The following is a 6,102-nucleotide window of genomic DNA, read 5'->3' as shown; positions in this document are numbered from 1 at the left end:
CCTCCTCTTCCTCTTCTTCCTCCTTCTCCTCCTCTTCATCCGAGGAGTCGAAGATACTCCGATAGGAGCGACGAGTCTCCTTCTCCTCGCGGAGTGGAGACTTAGAGGCAGTACGCTTCTTTGAGGGCTTGGCGCCTTCGGCTTTGAAGGCCTTAGCACGCGAAAGCCCCTCGGCAAGCGAGAGACGTTTGCGAGGATTCCCTTCCTCATCGCCACCGGCTTTGGGAGCGTCCTTAGCCTTGACGGCCGGACTCTCAGAGCGCACAGAGGTCCTAGGACTGTGATCACCTTGATCACTAGCGGGCGACTGCACGCTGTCATCTTTTTGTTCACTGGGCACTGGCCTGTGCCCTCCCACAGAGCCCGCAGGAGCATCATGAGTGCTCCCGGACTCGGCATCGTCCTCACTGTCCGAGTTGAACTCACGTTCTACGAACCGATGGTTCGGACGATTGTCTGAAGATGAGGGCGACGGGCTGCGGCGCTTGCTTGCGCGCTTGTCCACAGCCGCGTCACCCGAGGAACCGATCGTGTAATGGGCCCAACTCCAATTACATAAGTAGGTAGATATTTCTTTAGTTATTACATAAGTAGGTAAAGTGGCACACGGGTAGCGTGTGCCAAGGTGTCATCATCTGATTGGTTGATAGTGAGGAGCCAGACTCACTTATTGACCAATCAGATATAGACATGTGTTTGAGTGGTTCACACGAGGCCAGGGGTAGCCGCCCTGGTCCTAAATAAATCAGAGTTGAATTTGACACAAACCTAAGACTTGGTTTTATTATTGCGAGCTTCCTCCGCATTACAGTGTAAGCTAGTAACGGTATCTCTTACCCCGTTACACCTGGTAGCACTTTGTAGTCCTTCCAACGACCAAGTCTACGATGAGCCAAGTCCAGATCTCCGGGGCGACCCTGGAGCATGCTGCATTCCCCCATCTCACTCGCGTGGAGTGGGAAACGCTTCACCGCCTCGTGGCGGTGTCCGTAGACGCTGTCGTCGCATCGCTGCTGAGCTCAGCGACGCCCGACCAGCAACGTCTTGCAGCACAAGAGTTCATGGAACGCGAGCTCGCCGATGCGAATCGGCGGGTGTCAACTCCCTCGCGTCCATCCCAGAATGACGTCGTCAAGATGGAGACGTCTACGTATTCTGGCGCCGGTGAAAACCGGCTTCCGCTAAATCGGTGATTCCGCGAGATCGACATCGCTATCGCCTCGCGACGCATCGAGGCGTCATCGGTCAAGATGAACTTCCTCCTCTCCCGGTTACCGGGAAGGCCAAAGAATGGGCCCTTGGGAAGCTGGTTGTCGACCCCGAGGCTTTCCCGACTCTGGAAACTCTCCAGAGCGACTTGCGCCTCGCGTTCGAGCCCCCGCAAGATGAGTCTCGCGTTCGCGCAGAGTTCTTCGCTCTGCGGCAAGGGCAGATGTCCATGCGTGATTACGTCCAGAAGACGCGACATCTGGCGTCATGCATCGTGACCAAGCCAATCGACATGGCCTCGCAAGTCCACGTATTTGTGTTCGGCATGTGCGAGGGTATGACCCGCTACTGCCTCACCAGAGCTGAGCCCTCCTCTCTCGAGGAATCGTTTGCACTCGCGATTCGCGAGGATTACATGGTCGCTGCATCGTACGCCGCAGCCATACCTGCGGAAGCCCGAGAGTCTACTCCGAGCCCATGGAGATCGACGCCATCAACGCGTCGAGCAATCGACGTCGCGGGTCCTACCGCGGCAGCGCTGGGCGAAGCAATCGCCCCCTCATTTGCTTCCGCTGTGGGAAGAAGGGTCATCGCGCGGCGGAGTGCCGCGCGCCAGCTCCCGTCGTCTCTCACGTCGACGCGGAACACTCCTCGGTCGCCCATTCAAAAAACGACCAGGACCAGTAGGTGCGGGGCGCCCTACTGGCTTTAACGAAGGACCGGGCCCTCCGGTGGCAGCCCAACCTTCGAGCCCTCCCGTGCTCCAAGCACACACCAATGCCACCACTACGCCGGGCGACTCGAGACTGATCATTGTCAGCCTCCACGTCACCGGTGCCCGGCGACCACTGCGCGCGCTCCTTGACTCAGGAGCGACCAACAACTTCTTTCGCGCATCGTGTTTGTCGGTACTACCCAAGAACGTCCGCGTCCGGAATGGTCCGGGCGAGATCCAAGTCAAACTCGCAGATGGTAAGGCTCGCCGCGTTGCGCGGCGTGACGTGTCTTTGTCGTACACGTTCGACGGCTTCCGTAGCAAGGACGACTTCTTGGTGATCGAGATGAACTACGCGTCTGACTGCATCCTGGGCATCCCTTGGCTTGCGCGATATCAGCCAGAGATTGACTGGCTGGCCCAATCAGTCAAGCGTCGACGTGGATTCGACGTGAGCGAGGTCTTCACACACCTCTTGGTGGCGCCAAGAGACTGGCCCCACGTCACAGTCGTAGACAAAACAGCAACGACACAAGCAGTGCACAGAGCGAGCGATGGATCTCTCTGCATGGCTTGTGCTACGTTGTTGGACGAAGAGCCCTCGCGGTTTCGCGAGGTAGATGATGAGGTGGTTGAGCAGCGGCTCCCACAGTACAAGACGGTGGTCGAGCAGGGGCTCCCACAACACGAGATGATGGTCGAGCAGGGGCTCCCACAACACGAGACGGTGGTCGAGCAGGGGCTCCCACACAACGAGACGGCGGTAGAGCAGAGGTTCCCGCCGAACGATTCGGCGGTCGAGCACATTGGGCTCCCGTCAAACGATGCCGCGGTAGAGCAGGGGCTCCCGCGTGTTCCCGGCCCGGTCGAGTACGGTCTCCCGCGCCTAGAGGAGGGTGATGCATCGTCGAGTAGCAGTGCGTCAGACTCGAGCGTAAGCTCGAGGAAGTCGAAGAAGAAGTCGAAGCGACGACGCCTTAAACCTCGTCGAGACTACACGACCAGCGATAGCCCGCCGATGGAATCGGTCAGCGCGCTGGAGTACGTGGAAGGAGGCCCGAATCGGTCGCGCAGCATCGCAATCGCGAGCCCGCTGCGCGAAGCGGCGGCGATCACACGCCTTCCAGGCTTGTCCTGGAAGAACTTTCTTCGGGACCTCAAGGCTGGAGACGTCGAGCAAGTATGCTTGGTCACCGAGGCAGTCTCGGTGGATGAGGCAGCAAATGCGGTCGCAACGGACAGTGTACGCTCACGTCCGCTAGGTGCTGAACCTAAGTCTGCTCGAGAGGAACGATTCCAAACGCAGTCTTGGGAGGCCTTGCGGGAGTCAGCGAATCCCGTATACGACACCGCCTGCGAGTACGCCGACGTCTTCCCGGATGAGATCCCCGCCGAGCTACCGGCGGATCGTGGAGTTCAGCATGAGATCGACCTCGCGCCAGGTACGAAGTACTGCGTTACCAGACAATGGCCACTTCCGCGTGATCAAGTGAAAGCGATCGATGACTTCTTCGAGGGCCGCCGAAAGGCGGGTCACGTGCGCGAGAGTACCTCTCCCCTTTCCAGTCCAACGTTCTGTGTGAAGAAAGCCACAGGGGGATGGCGTATCGTTCACGCATTCAACAAGTTGAATGATGCCACCATCCCCGCGCAGACTCCGATCCCTCGGAAGAACATGGTACTGGACTCCATGGCTGGCAGCGTCATCTACAGCGCCATCGACCTGACCGATGGATTCTATCAGATCCTGATGAGAACATCTGATGTACCTCTCACCGCCGTAAGTACACCGAGCGGGATGCTCTGGGAGTGGCTCGTGATGCCACAGGGCCTCAAGAACGCGCCTGCCACCTTCAATCGCATGGTCTCCCATGTGCTTCGCCCGCTTCGAGACTTCGCGCCGAGTTTCTTCGACGACATCTTCGTGCACAGCCGCGCTGAGGGCAGCCTCAGTGCCGTGGACGTACATCTGAAACACCTGAGACAAGTCTTCCAGGTGATGCGAGAGAACAAGCTCTACGCAAACCTGAAGAAATGTGTCTTCTGCGCACCGGAGATTCCGGTGTTGGGATGCTACGTGAGCAAGAACGGTGTACGCGCGGATCCTGAGAAGGTATCGTCTATCTGTGCTTGGCCAACGCCGACAAGCCCCACTGAGTTGCGTCAGTGGCTTGGCATGGCCAATTACTTGCACAAGTACACGAAGAATTACGCTGGGTTGATCCAGCCGCTGTCCTCGCTGCTGAAGAAGGACGTGATCTGGGAGTGGAAATCGGACCACCAAGCTGCATTCGACTCGGTGAAGAAGAGCTTGGCGTCTGCGCCGATACTGAAGCTTGCTGATGACTCAAAGCCATTCCACGTCGTCTGCGACGCGAGCGATTTTGCCATCGGCTGTGCGCTGATGCAGTTCGACGATGACGAACACGAACGCGTTATCAGCTATCAGTCGCGCCAACTGAAGCCAGCCGAGAAGAATTACCCAGTCCACGACAAGGAGCTCCTGGCAATGCGGTACGCTCTGATCAAATTCAGAGTGTACTTGCTCGGTGAACAGTCATATGCGGTTTACACTGATCACGCCTTGCTGCGGACAGCGATGAAGAGCCCTCACTTGTCGCAACGGATGGCCCGTTGGCTGTCATTCTTCTCCGAGTACAACTTCGTTGTTCACTACAAGCCGGGCAAGAATAACATTCTCGCCGACGCGCTGTCTCGGCGTCCGGACTACGATCCCCGTGAGGCGCTAGGACATCAGCTCGCTGATGAGGACGACGACGAATGTGCGGTCTGCGTGTCGTCAGGCATCAACTTGACGTTGACCACGCCCACGCTCCCGCTGGGCGACGAGATTGCTACAGCGTACGCTGATGACCCTATATACGGCGCCATCATGAAGCACCTGCGTGCTCCTAGTAGTGACACGCTAAGTGCCCTGTCCAAGACCACGCGGAATCAGATCGATCGATATCGACTGGACGGTAATCTGCTCAAGTACAGCATCGACAGGTTCGATGGACCTCGAGTCGTCGTCCCAAACGACGCTGATCTACGTGCGCGCATAATCCACGAGTATCATGACGCCCCGACTGGAGGACATCTCGGTCGCGAGAAGACGTACGCGGCTCTGTCGAGAGACTTCTATTGGCCGCATATGTACAAGTGGGTACGCAAGTGGGTCCGCACATGTGAAACTTGCCAGCGAGTCAAACCGTCTTCGACGTCCCAGGCCCCATTGCGCCCTCTTCCGGTCGCCACGGAAGCCTGGCGCTCCATTTCGATGGACTTCATCTTCGGTCTTCCGCCCGATACAGCCGGGCGCACGGGTGTACTTGTGTTCGTCAATCGTTTCAGCAAAATGGTCCATCTCGTTCCGGTGGCGGCCTCAATCACCGCGGAAGAGTCCGCGGCCCACTTCGTCGACGTGATTTTTCGTCACCACGGCCTGCCGGAGTCTATCGTGTCCGACCGCGACCCGCGGTTTACATCCGCGTTCTGGTCACGCCTCTTCGAGCTCTTGGGAACCAAATTGCTGATGTCAACTGCGGCACATCCGGAGACGGATGGACAAACAGAACGCGTCAACCGCGTCCTTGAAGACGTTCTCCGCAGCTATGCAACTTCGTACACGAGCTGGAGCTCGTTCCTACCGCTAGCCGAGTTCGCACTCAACAACGCCGAGCACTCCTCGACGGGTATGACGCCGTTCTTCGTGAACAACGCACGCCACCCACGTGTTCCGGCACTTCTCGCCGTGGGTCACCCCACGGATGCTGGCGGCTCCACCCTTGGTGGGGGAGAACCTCCTTCGGTCGACATGGATGCTGAAGCTGCGCTCAGCTCTAGGGACAACGTGTCCGTGTCGTGGTCATCACCGGTACGTGAACCGGTGTCTCAGCACGCACCGGTAGCCTCACCGGTGTCAACAAGCCTGCCGGCGCACTCGACTTCAGGGTTATCTTCGGGTGTAGCCAGTGCGAACGCCCTGACTCGTTCTCCGTCCAAGCAGTCCATCGAGCCTCCTCTGCATACTGCATCTCCGATAACGAGATGGACGTCGCAGAACTTGATCGATCCAGGCCGCAAGATTCGTGAGCAAGAGTTACCACGGCAAACTATACACCGAAACCCTCGGTGCTTCCTGCCGATCGCTCGGCAGTTGCGGAATTCGTCATGCA

This window comes from Phytophthora infestans, genomic scaffold (genome assembly GCF_000142945.1).
Source record: "Phytophthora infestans T30-4 supercont1.9 genomic scaffold, whole genome shotgun sequence".
NCBI lineage: Eukaryota > Oomycota > Peronosporomycetes > Peronosporales > Peronosporaceae > Phytophthora > Phytophthora infestans.
This window is presented reverse-complemented; position numbering follows the sequence as displayed.